Source organism: Orcinus orca, chromosome 2 (assembly GCF_937001465.1).
Source record: "Orcinus orca chromosome 2, mOrcOrc1.1, whole genome shotgun sequence".
In the NCBI taxonomy this organism is placed as follows: domain Eukaryota; kingdom Metazoa; phylum Chordata; class Mammalia; order Artiodactyla; family Delphinidae; genus Orcinus; species Orcinus orca.
In genome coordinates this window covers 140,396,161-140,410,119 of record NC_064560.1, presented here as the reverse complement: position 1 = coordinate 140,410,119, position 13,959 = coordinate 140,396,161, and the positions used below count along the sequence as shown (strand labels likewise).

The following is a 13,959-nucleotide window of genomic DNA, read 5'->3' as shown; positions in this document are numbered from 1 at the left end:
CTTGTCACAATTGAGATATAAATGAAGTTAAAATCACAAGTCAACCTGCACAGAAATAATATGTATTCAGATATATTTTCTTTTTGTTAATGAATCTTATGCCAAACACATCCACTCATTAAGTCATACAGAGAAACAGCATATAAATTAAGACTAAATTAATGCAGAAGAAAATGCAGACAAATAGAATCTTAAAATGCTAAAGGTCAGATCTTTGATATGTCATTACACCTACCACCTGAGGTTATTTTGAAATGGCACCAAGCACCTCACTCAATTAAATAAAGACATTTTGAAAATATAAATATTTAATAATGGGAAATTTAAAATCCACACAGGAGATGTTCTTTTTTTATTAAATAAGATCATTTCAGTATATGCATACAAAAGAAATGTCGATGGGAGACTTGAAGTAAAACACCCTAACTATATAATACAGATTGATAATGTTGAAAGAAAGTAATATAATTCTTAAAGCTGTAGAAAGCTGGTCAGGGAACTTTAACTCTGGCTGAATATCTAGTCTGGTACTTTATCTAAAACTTTTCAAACTGAAGTAATTATAAATTTCTTCTTTTTGCTTAAATAGCCTATAAGCCTCTCCAGGGTGCTCACTTTGGACAAGGTGTCACACAGAAATAAGATGGACTTGAGACAGGGATAGTTAGCATACCAAAAGAAATCATGTCAGAATTCAGTTTAGTCCCTAAGAAGAGAGATGCTGCTAAACTGTGGTCAAGTGATTACTATATATGAAATAAGAATGGTGTATACTGCCAGATTTGCAGAGTGCAAAGAAAGTATCTTCCTTCATGGTTTTCATCTTGTTATGTATCTAACCCTTACTTCATTCTTCTTGGTTCTTTCTACCAATCCATATGCTTAAAGACTCCTGTCTCCTGCTCATCTTCCTAATTCTTTCTCTGTTCTCTCATACTTTCTGCATTGTTCCAACTTCCATTTTCTTTCAATCTACTCTCTTTGTTTACTTGAAACACCCAAGAAAGAAAGAAACTAAAAACAAACAAAACAAAAAAACCTTTAAAAAGTCTATGCTCTTTACCTTTAAATATCAATTTCATTTTTTTTTTTCTTTAATTTTTTGGCTGTGTCACACAGCATGTGGGAACTTAGTTCCCCGACCAGGGATCGAACCTGCATCCCCCTGCACCGGAAGGCCGGAGTCTTAACCACTGGACCGCCAGGGAAGTCCCTAATTACATTTTAAATTACGTAATTTGCACAAATCCAAAGTATTCAGCTTGACAAAATGTAAAGAATAAAATACAGAACAAATGCAGAACACTCCAGTCCTCCCAGTTGATCCCCTTTCCAAAGGTAATCACTAGTCCAACCTCTATCAAGATTAATATTGCCTGTTTTTGAACTTTTTGTCTGACTTAATATTTTGCTTAACATAAAGTTTCTGAGATTCATCCTGTTGTTGTATTTTATTCTATGAAGTATTCCATTACATAAATACATAGCAATTTATTTAACCATTCCACTGTTGCTGCTATGAATAATTCCTGTATGTGTCTTTTGATGGACCTAAGTACCCATTTCTTTTTGGCTTGTTTTTGTTTTTTTTCCCCAGCTTTATTGAGATATAACTGACATAAGTACTCATTTCTGGAGCAGAATTCCTCCATAGGGTGTATATATGTTCAGATTTAGTAGATACTGCAAAGTTTCCCAAAGTGGTCATACCAATTTATTCTCACATCAGCAAGAGTTCCAGTTGCTCTATATGCACCCGTAGAGTGGGATTCCGAGTCCTCTTAACTTCAGCCATTTTAATGGGGGTGCAGTGACATTTCATTCTCTTAATGTTGTCTTTTGATGAATGTAAGTTCTTAACTTTAATGAAATCCAATTTATTATTATTCCATTAATGGCAGTGCTTTTTTGTGTCCAGTTAAAAAAATCATAGCCTGCCCTGTTCTTTATATTTTTAATCTTAAATATATACTCCTCATTTATTATTTATTTATTTAAAAAGGGATTTTTATTTATTTTTGGTTGCACTGGGTCTTCGTTGCTGCATGTGGGCTTTCTCTAGCTGCGGCGAGCAGGGGCTACTCTTCATTGCAGTGTGTGGGCTTCAGTAGTTGTGGCACGTGGGCTCAGTAGTTGTGGTTCGTGGGCTCCAGAGCGCAGGCTCAGCGGTTGTGGTGCATGGGCTTAGTTGCTCTGTGGCAGGTGGGATCTCTGGACCAGAGCTTGAACCTGTGTCCCCTGCACTGGCAGGCGGATTCTTAACCACTGTGCCACCAGGGAAGTCCTATGCTCTTCATTTAAAACTTGAAGTAGATCAGCATAGTTTGGGAATTCTGCATTTGTTTGTGATACCTACAACACTATCTAGTATATTATAACCAATTAAATATTAAGAATCAATGACTCAATTTTTAAAATCACACCATTATTAAAATCAATATTAACCCCATTTAATCACCTAATCATTCATCATTTACTAGTTTTCTACCATTTAATTTAGTCTTTTCCTTTTTTTGGCAAATTTATACTACCTGACTTTAATTTTTCTCTCAGATGGACCTGTAACTGGGACCCTTTATTCTCAAGCTCAAAAAGCTACTATTCATTCAAAATACCTTGGAAACCTTTAAATCCCCATCAAGTCTTTCTCAAACTGAAGCAGTAGCTGGAGTGGTCTCTTAAAAAGATAAATTAGATAACGTCACTCAAAATCCTGCAATAGCACCTCATCAAACTCAGAATAAATCTCTGAAGATAACAAATTACATATTTTAACTCACTAAACCTCACAACAACTTAGGAAGGGAGTCCTATTAATATTACTTTTTTACTAATGAAAAAACTGAAACAAAGAGGTAAGTAATTTAATTAATCTCATACCCCTACCCTAGCAGAGCCAGAACCTGGACACACATCATAGCCCCCTTCCTGGGCTGGAATCCTCCCCTACTTGCCATGGGCTACAAAGCCCTCTATCATCCGGTCTCTCTACCTACCACCTTTTAGCAGACATTCCATTTCTCAGGTACGGCAAGCTTTTCCTGCTTGAAGCATTTCTTTGAAATGCCTTTCCCTCCACGTTTCTATGTGACCGACTCCTACTCATTCACTAGGTCTCAGCATAAATACTACTTTCTCAGATAAACCTTTTATGTCTCTTCAGTCTAAATTTTGATGTTCCCTCCTTGTTATTCTGTCTCATAGAACCTCTTTTCCTTCTTAGAACTTACAATACTTCGTAGTTTTTTTTTAGTTTCATCATGTGATTTACTTCCCAATTCCAACATATTAAATTACATAGGGCAATTTTATTTATGGGAAGAATGCATTCATAAGTTTAATAAATTAAAATGTTCATAATTTAGGGAAATTTTCTTATAGGAATAAAAGTGAAGTAGAGAGGATATATTCCCAGCATGTATAAATCTATAACCACTGAAGTGCATTTTTGTTTTAGTGATGCTTTTTCCCTCAGAAAGCTCTTCCCTAAATTGACAAGAGGGCCACATTGTTTAGCTTTCTTCAGAGTCATATCACATTTAACCTCTGTTCAAAGTTGATTGAGATGCATTGATTTTCAGATGCATTTTTTTGTATAGCAGTGGCATTACAATTTAATGGCACTTAAATGACATTGTATGGGAAAATATTTTAAGCTATAGTAAGAATAAATTATAAAACAACAGAAAAGCTGTTAAATCACTCTCAGAAACAGTGTGGCTCACACAATACTAACATAGGATGGTAACCATCCCTATTTATCATGAAGATAATGAAGTAATATAAAAAATTCAATTAACTCTTCCAGTTTTGAAATTATATAATTCTTAATGAAGTAATTTTTCTAATTTAGTATAGAAAGTGAGACTTTAAAAATATTTTTACTTAGTAGTCTTTCATATAATCATAATTCGAACCCACACCAACTGTGACTATACATTATCTCCTAGGCTGCTCACCACATTGAGTCCAACAGCAGGCCAAGGTAGGAGATGCCATTCGATGGGTATTAGACCATTAAGTAGCATGTAATAGATTCCTTTCTGTAGTGGTTTCTGTCTTCATTTCAGTGTCTCCTGGTCTGTTCCCTCATGACTGTGATCCTGACTATTTTCCTGATCCCTAACTCTCTGTACTGCCTCAGCCGAAAATATCTCGGAATTTTCAGGTTTATGACCCACTTTTACATTTTGCTTGTAGATATTTATGTTCCCCTCAACTTGTGTTTACGTGCTTGTTGAACTCTCAACTGTAACGTCAAACATGGATTCATCTTATTCTTGCAAACTAGTACTTTTCCATCTATACCAAGTTTTGATGCTACCTTTCTTGGCTTCTTGTTTCCGTGATCAACTATTTCTTAAGTCCTTTCATGAGATCACTTTATTCACCATCCCACTATATGCACTTACACTTCTATTTATGCTTCATTTATTTACAGTAATTGCTCAAGCATTCATGTGATCTATATATACTGTTTATTTTAATTGAATAAATATTCTTGGATTAAAAATTTAGAGATGAGGTGTCACAGTATAGGCCAATAGTTCTTTTTTTAAAAATTAATTAGTTAATTTTTGGCTGCATTGGGTTTTCTTTGCTGTGTGTGGGCTTTCTTTAGTTGTGGTGAGAGGGGGCTACTTTTCGTTGCCGTGCGCAGGCTTCTCATTGTGGTGGCTTCTCTTGTTGCAGAGCACGGCCTTTAGGCGTGCGGGCTTCAGGAGCTGTGTCGCGCGGGCTCAGCAGTTGTGGCTCGCGGGCTCTAAAGTACAGGAATAGTAGTTGTGGCACACGAGATTAGCTGCTCTGAGGCATGTGGGATCTTCCCGGACCAGGGCTTGAACCCATGTCCCCTGCATTGGCAGGCGGATTCTTAACCACTGTGTCACCAGGGAAGTCCCAGGCCAATAGTTCTTAACTAGGAGTAATTTTGTCCCTCAGGGACATCTTGTAACATCTGGAGACATTTTTCACTGTTACAACTGGAGGGGGGGATGCTACTAGCATTTAGTGAATAGAGGCCAGAGATGTTGCTCAACATCCTACATTGCAGAGGACAGACCCTCACAACAAAGAATTATCTAGTCTAATACGTCAAGAATGCTAAATCTGGTAAACGAAAAGATGTCAGATTTGGACTTTGAAGAAGTAGATTTAAATTTCAGTCTTGCTGTTCACTCTGTCTGACCTTGGGAAAAATACTTTATAACTTTAAGTATTAATTTCCTCAACTCTAAAACAATGAGAAAAATCTCACTGAGTTCACATGAGAACAAAATAAGGTGATCTATTTATGTGAAAATATCTGGCACAATACCTGGCAAAAAACAAGCATTCATACATTGTATAATTTTTTAAGAAATAATTTATTTCTAATTAATTCTGTATAAGGTCTCATATAATATTTAGATATTTTATAAGTAGTTTGATGAAAAACAACTGTTGCTACAGGTTTTTCATGAATTGGGAGAACTAAACTAGTTTTCCTAACCTTTATCACTTACTGATAATATTATTAAATCATTCCGAAAAAAAAAAAAAGAGGCAGGTTTGGCTTGTTTCACTGAATGAAAATAAATAAAGACAAAGCGAGTATGGAAACCAGATGTGCGTGCTATGTTGTCCTCAGTATACATTTCCTGAAAGGACAGTGTCTGTTTTTACTTCCTGGTTTATTGCATGAATTAATTTGATCTGAGTTTCCGCCTTACTGTGATTGCCTTTTCTCAAAAGAACTTCTTTTAACATTTCTTTCAAGGCAGGTGTACTGGTGACAAATTCCCTCAGTCTTTGTCTAAGAAAGTCTTCATTTCTCCTTCACTTTTGGAGGACAATTTCACTGGATATAGAATTCTAGGTTTATGTCCCAAGTTTTAGTCTGACATTCAAGGTGCTCCAGAATTCTGTTCTAGTTTTCTTTCCAGACTTTTTCCTAACTATTCTATCGAAAACTTTTATTCTAGCCAAATGGAAATATAAACTGTTCTTTAAAACTGCCCTCACACTTTTCACTCTGGGACTATTGCTCACACTGCTGCCTCAACTTGGAATTCTATTTCCCTATCCCTCTAAGCGCCCGATCACTACACTTCAAGATTCAGATGAACTGCCACAACCGTCATGAAGTCACACTCCCATATCCTGCCCAAGGAGACACTACTTCCTCTAAGCTCCATACCCTTTCCATACCCCTTGTATTATATTCATCACTTTCTACTATCCTTTACAGCTACTTTATACTCACTTTATCTTCCCTACTTTAGTCTAATGCTATTGAAGGAAGGGGCCATTTTTTACTCTTCTTTATTTCCTTAGAGGGCCTAGCACGGTGGCTTCTCTATAAGAGGCAGACAAAAAGTATTTATTGAACATTGTTGCTTAAACGCTCCATTCGAATAAGTGGGCTCTAGTATTATAGAAGAGTCACATCAGTTTTATTTCCCTTTCTTTTCTCCTTATCTTTATGTGCAGCCTCATATTCTCCATTGCTTCCCTCATCCACACTCCATTCCATTCCATTTTTGAGGAATATTTAAAGATTAACATTTTTGTTTTGAGATCATTACAAATTCACATGCAGTTGTAAGAAATAATACAGAAAGATCCCTCATGTCATTTACCACTTTCCCCCAAAAGTAACATTTTGTAAAATTATAGTAAATTTATAGTAAATTTATGTAAAATTATAGTAAATTTTGTAAAATTATAGCAACATTTTGTAAAATTATAGTATAATAGCACCACCAAGATATTGACATTGATACAGTCAAGATACAAAACAGTTATATCACCACGAAGTATATTTCCCTACTTCCTTACCACTCCATCCCCTCCTTAAACCCTAAGAACCACTAATCTGTTTCCTATTTCTATAATGTCATTTCAAGAGTGTTATACAAATGGAAAGGTTTGGGGATTTTCTGTTGTCTCTCAGCATAGTTCTCTGGGGATTCCTTCAGGTTATTGCATGTATCAGTAATGGAATAAGAGTTTTTTAGGAAATGGTCTGTTACTTCTAAATTGCCATTTTTATGCATGTAGAGCTGTCCATAGTAATCTCTTATTGTTTTTATCTCTGCGAAGTCTATAGTGATATCCTATCATTCCTGATATTCATAATGTGTTTTCTCTCTGCTCTTATGTGCTTCTTTCTGTTTTTTTTTTTTTTTTTTTTTTTTTTTTGCAGTACGCGGGCCTCTCACTGTTGTGGCCTCTCCCGTTGCGGAGCACAGGCTCCGGACACGCAGGCTCAGCGGCCATGGTTCACGGGCCCAGCCGCTCTGTGGCATGTGGGATCTTCCCGGACCGGGGCACGAACCCGTGTCTCCTGCATCGGCAGGCAGACTCTCAACCACTGGGCCACCAGGGAAGCCCTTTTCTGTTCTTATTTTTAATATTTTCTTCCTTCTGCTTGCTTTGCATTTATTTTTTTGTTCTCTTTCCAGATTCTTGAGGTAGGACCTTAGATTGTTGATTTGATACACTTCCAATTTTCCTAATGTATGTATTTAGTGCTAAAAATTTCACTCTCAGCACTGCTTTAGCTATGTCCCAGAAATTTTGCTATGCAGTACTTTTATTTTCATTCACTTCCATATATATTTTTTAATTTCCCTTGAGAATTCTTATTTGACTCATGGATTATTTAGAAATGTGTTGTTAAATGTTCCCAAGTGTTTGGAGATTTGTTACATCTCCTTACCACATAAGGTAACAAAGGTTCCAGTTATTTAATGTGGACATCTTTTGGGGGGGGCATTTTTGGCCTATTACAATTAATAAAATCAATAAACCTATAGCCAGGCTAACCAAGAAAAAAGAAAGAAGATAAAAATTACTAATATCAGAAATGAAAGAGAGGTCATCACTACTGATCCCAGGGACATTAACAGGATAATAAAGTAATGTTATTAACAACTCTATGTCCACAAATTTAATAACTTAGATAAAATGGACCAAATTCCTTGCAAGATACAAACTACCAAAACTCACACAAGGAGAAATAGACAATCTGAATAAGCCTTTACCTATTAAAGAAATTAAATCAATAGTCAATGCATTCCAAAAAAGAAAACCCGAGGCCCAGAGGAGTTAATCAAACATTTAAGGAAGAAATGATACCAATTTTTTTATACCAATTCTTTAAAATCTCTTCCAGAAAGTAGAAACAGAGGAAATATTTTCTAACTCAATCTATGAGTCCAGCATTACCCTAACACCAAAACCAGATAAAGACATTATTAGAAAAGAAAACCTACAGAATATTATCTCTCATGTATATAGACGCAAAAATCCTCAACAAAATATTAGCAAATCGAACCCAACAAAGTACATAAAGAATTATGCACTCCTATCCAGTAGGATTTATTCTCGGTATAAAACATTAGAAAATCAATTAATATAGTCCATTACAAAACAATCTAAAGAAGACAAATCATTTGATCATACCAATAAATGCAGAAGAAGCACTGGAAAATCTAATATCCATTCATGATAAAAACTCTCAGCTAACTAGGAAGAGAGAAGAAATTTCTAAACTTGATATAGAGCATCTACAAAAAAAACCCTACAGCTAACATCATACTTATTGGTGAGAAATTAGATGCTTTCTCCCCCAAATCAGGGCCAAGACAAGGATATCTCCTCTCACCACTTCTGTTCAACACAGTACTGGATGTCCTAGCTAATGTAATAAGACAATAAAATAAAATAAAATGTATACAGATTAAGAAGGAAAAAATAAGACTGTCTTCGTTCACAGATAACATGATTGTCTATGTAGAAAATCTAAAAGACTCAACGAAAATAAAACAACAAAACTCCTGGAACTAATTAGTCACTTTAACAAGGCTGCAGGATGTAAGGTTAATATAAAGTCAATTGCTTTCTTATGTTGCAGCAGTGAACAATTCCAATTAAAAATTAAAACATAATACCACTTATATTACCACTCCCCCAACGAAATATTTAGATATAAATCTAACAAAATATGTATAGGATCTATATGAGGAAAACTCAGATGAAAGATATCAAAGGCCTAAATAAATGGAGAGATATTCCACGAGCATGAATAAAAAGACTCAATATTGTTAAGATGTCAATTCTTCCTAACTTGTTCTATAGATTCAATGCAATGCCAATCAAAAGCCCAGAAAATTATTTTGTACATATTGACAAACTGATTCTAAAGTTCATATGGTGAGGCAAAAGATCTAGGACAGCCAACTCAATATTGAGGGAGGACAAAGTCAGAAGACTGACACCATCCAACTTCAGGACTTAAAGCTATAGCAATCACGACAGCATTACACTGGCAAAAGAAGAGACAAACAGATCAGTTGAAGAGAATAGAGAGCCTTGAAATAGATCCATACAACAATGGTCAACTGATCTTGACAAAAAAGCACAGGCAATTCAATGGACAAGGAATAGCCTTTTCTTTAACAAATTGTGCTGGAACAAATGGACATCCATACAAGAAAAAAAATAATCTACACCAAGAACTTACACCTTTCACAAAAAATAACTAAAAATGTGTTATAGGCCTAAGGAGTAAAATGAAAAACTATACAACATCTAGAAGATAACATAAGAGAAAACTGAGGTGATCTTGGGTTTAATAATGAGTTTTTACATACAACACCAACACCATGGATTTTTCATAATCCATGAAAAAAACAGATGTTAGACCTTATTAAAATTAAAAACTTATATGCTGCAAGACATACTGTTAAAAGAATGAAAAGACAATCCACAGACTGCAGAAAATCTTTGAAAAATACATATCTGATAAAGGACTAGTATGCAAAATATACAAAGAACTCTTAAAATGCAACAATAAGAAAATAAGCCTCAATTAAAAAATAGACAAAAGAAGCAGATATATCACCAAAGAAGAAATACAGATGGCATATCAACATACAAAAGGAGGCTCAACATCATAGGCTACCAGGGAACTGCAAATTAAAACAGTGAGATACCACTATACCTATTGGAAGAGCTAAATCCAGAAAAGGAGTAACACGAAATTCTGGTGAGGATGTGGGGCAACAGGAACTCCGGCTTATTGGTAGTGGTAATGCAAAATAGTACAGGTACTCTGAAAGACAGTTTGGCAGTTTCTTACAAAGCTACACATAATCTTACCATATGATACACTGATCGTGCTCCTAAGTGTTTACCCAATAGTAATGAAAACCTATGTCTACGCAACAACCTGAACGTGAGTGTTTATAGCAACTTCATTCGTAATTTCCCCAAACTGGAAGCAACCAAGATATCTTTCAATAGGCAAATATATAAACAAACTGTGGTACATCCATACAATGGGATATCATTTAATGATAAAAAGTGAGATATCAAGCCATGAAAACACATGGAGGAAACTTAAATGCATGTTACTTAGTGAAAGAAGCCAGTCTGGAAGGCTATATACTGCATGATTCCAACTATATGACACTGTGGAAAAGGCGAAACTACAGACACAGTAAACAGGTCAGTAGTTGCCAAAGGTTCAGGGGGAGGCAGAGGTGGATAAAAAGGCAAAAGCACATGTTTTTTTTTTTTAAGTGCTGTGACACTATTCTGTATGAAACTGTAACAGTGAGTACATGATATTTTGCATTTTTCAAAACCCATAGAATGGTACAACACAAGGAGTGAACCCTAATGTAAACTGTGGACTTTAAGTAATGATAAGGTATCAATATGGTTTCACTAACTGTAACAAATGTGCCACACCAACACAAGATATTAATAATGGGGAAACTACCTGTGGGAGGAGGTATATGAGAACTCTGTATTATCTCAATTTTACTGTAAATCTAAACTGTTCTAATAAATAAAGTCTATTAAATCCCACCCTCCCAAGACACACACACACACACACACACAGTATTAATGAAGGCTGACTAACCATAAGTCCAGTAGGAATCAAAAGTGACATCAGATAGAAAAGAGGGCAAGCATAGCCAGCCATGGCATAATAGCCAAATCAGACCTAATCACACCTGAATTTAGCTATGTCTGTTATAAGTTATAAACTGAAGCATCTCCACAGGAGGGCTTATCAGGTAGGGTAAACCCTACCTGTGATGAGGTGTCATATTTATGTAGACACTAGATAACAAGCTGTTAGAAATAGTGTAGAAGAAATCCCTGCACAGTCCAGAAGACTGGACTCAGTCATTTCTAGGTGTAAGTGAGCTCACAATGCTGAGGCCTAGTTAAATGCCAGATATCATAATTTGTCATCCTAATTCTACTGAAGTGGGTACTCCATCTAAGAACAGTCACACAAAGGAAGAGTGTCACCCGCATAAGGGTCAGTTCTAGACAAAAAGATTTTTGAGGAGCTTGGCACAAGCTCATTAGCCAATTTCTTAGCAGATGGCTGAGAAGTCTGCTCAACTACTGAAAACTATGTCCCATACCATCTGCATGAATAAATGATTTTACTAAAAATGTAAAAACCTCAAATAATCAACTGTTCGTTTTTTTTAAATTTATTTTTTAATTTTTGGCTGCACTGGGTCTTTGTTGCTGCGTGTGGGCTTTCTCTAGTTGCAGCGAGCAGGGGCTACTCTTCATTGCGGTGCGCAGGCTTCTTTTGTTGCAGAGCACGGGCTCTAGGCCTGCAGGCTCAGTAGTTGTGCCGCACAGGCTTAGTTGCTCCGTGACACGTGGGATCTTCCTGGACCAAGGGCTCAAACCCGTGTCCCCTGAATTGGCAGGTGGATTCTTAACCACTGTGCCGCCAGAGAAGCCCTAACCAACTGTTCTTACATAGGGTAAATATTTTTCTATTTTATTAGTGATCCTAAGTGACTCCCTTAGGAAAAGTAAATAAAGTCCTATTAGATATATAGTTTTATTTCACATTATATAAAGCTTAGGATAAGCACTGATGCTGATCTCAGCTACGAGGTTTAAATAAATTCATTTTATGAGACCATTACAAACACACAGTGCTTGATACACAGCTGTTGCTGTACAGTTATTTGGTTAATTGAATTGCTGAATAGGGTTCAGTCAGTATGCATACTGGAAGCATGTGCTTTGTTTTACTTGGAATTGGGTGGCAGCATGGTGACACGTCAGGCCCTGCTTCCCTTCCTCATGTAAATGAATGACTACTGTGTTCTGGGCACTTTGCTAGAGCTAGAGCTAGAGTAGTGACTAAACACACATTTCAAATTATTTTAAGTGCTATAAAGGAAGGGATGTGACATTTGAGTTGAAATTTAAAGGTAAGAGTAGGTATTAACTAGAAGAGAGGTGAAGGAAGCATTTCAGGCACAGGGAAGAACATGTGCCAAGGCCTTATAATAAGAGAAAGGATGGCTGATGAGCTCAATGAAGCCCAGTTACAACCAGTGCTCGTATCAGTGAACAAGTGGTTGGGTCTAGATCATAGAGGGCCTTTTGGAACATGAGGACCAAACAGGAATTTGGTCTTTTTCTTAAGGCAAATGAGAAGCTGCTGAAGGATTTTAAAGAGAGGGGAACAAGATTTGCCTTTTAAAACAATTGCTCTGCTCTGGCCAGGGGGTGTTTTGTGTCTCTTCATCACCTTACATGACAAACAGCCTCTAACCACTAAGATGCACCTTGCTCCTTTTCTGAGTGGAATTTCAAGAGAGCATGAAACTACATACTGAGGCTTAAATCTAGGAAATAAAATTCTAGAACTCACCTTTTATTTATTTTCTTGGGTCAGATATTCCACTTATGAAGATTTTTTGTTTTGTTTTGTTTTCTGCCAGGGATTCTGACTAAGTTCAAAGGTATGCTAGTCTGGTCTAAAAGATGGGATTTCTCTTGGACCTAGTTTGGGATCATCTCATTTAGAATCAAATTGTCTGTGCTTGCTGTCTTCACCTCAAATTCTATTCAAGGCTCTACCATCTGCTCTGTCCACCACTGCTCCAGAAAAGATCTTGTTGCTCAGTATAAAAGACATTTTCAATCTTTATGTTATAGGACCTATCAGAAGCCAATTCTTTCTGGAAATGCCTTCTTTCCTTGCTTTCTATGAAAATACACTTCTGGTTTTCTGCTTCATCAAAAGTATTTCTTGATGCTTCTTAATCTCCTTTGGAGGCATCCTTAACTGTTGGTTAACTGTTGGTCATTCTAGCCACTCTCCCTTGATTTCAACCCAGTCCCATGGGTTCACTCAATCATTTATTTCACTAATGACTCCTAACTTGGAAGTCTTTCTCTCCAGATCAGATTTCTATCCTGAGCACCAGATCTACACAACTACCTAGGAGACATCTTCACTTGACCATCCTGCAAATATCTACAACTCAGTATGTCTAAAACTAAACTCATGATCTCATTTTATATCCTTCTACTAATCAGCCCTTTCTTTCCCTCCCTTCTCCCTGGGCATCACTTTCTACTCAGTGTAAACGCTCAAAACCTATGCATCATCCTTGACATCCATTTCTCACCTAAAAATCTAATCAATCCTTTTGATTGATCAATCTAATCAATCCCTTGCATCTTTCTAGTATTCTTTTCAGCTCCATTACCATTATCATAATTTAGAGTGCCTGCTACTATTTTCTTAAGTGGGTTACTTCAATAGTCTTCACTTGCTCTTTGCCTTGAGTGAGTTTTCTAAAGCACAGATATGAATGTATGACTACCTGGATTAAAACTCTTCAATGACTCCTCACTGCTCTGAGGATAAAGTCCAAATTCCTTTAAGCATCCTTTACAAAGCTCTTCATGCCTCTCTATCCAGCTCACTTCTCTTTATTCACCTATTTACCTCTATACTCAAGCCAGGATGAACAAATTTCATATCCCCTAGAACACTGACCTTACCTTTTTTACTTAACTAGCCCCTACTCATCCTTTAGATCTCAGCATGGATATGAGTTTCTCTAAGAAATCTGACCTGTTGTTCAGATTAGGTGATCCTCACATGTGTTCCTATAGTACTCTGAC

At 36.4% G+C, this 13,959-nt stretch overlaps 1 protein-coding gene across 5 annotated transcripts in view; it reads right to left on the bottom strand.

Moving 5' to 3' along the window:
• The window catches only part of MIPOL1 (mirror-image polydactyly 1), a 305,514-nt gene that overhangs the window by 48,344 nt on the left and 243,211 nt on the right, over positions 1-13,959 (bottom strand). The gene's annotated exons all lie outside the window — the stretch shown is intronic.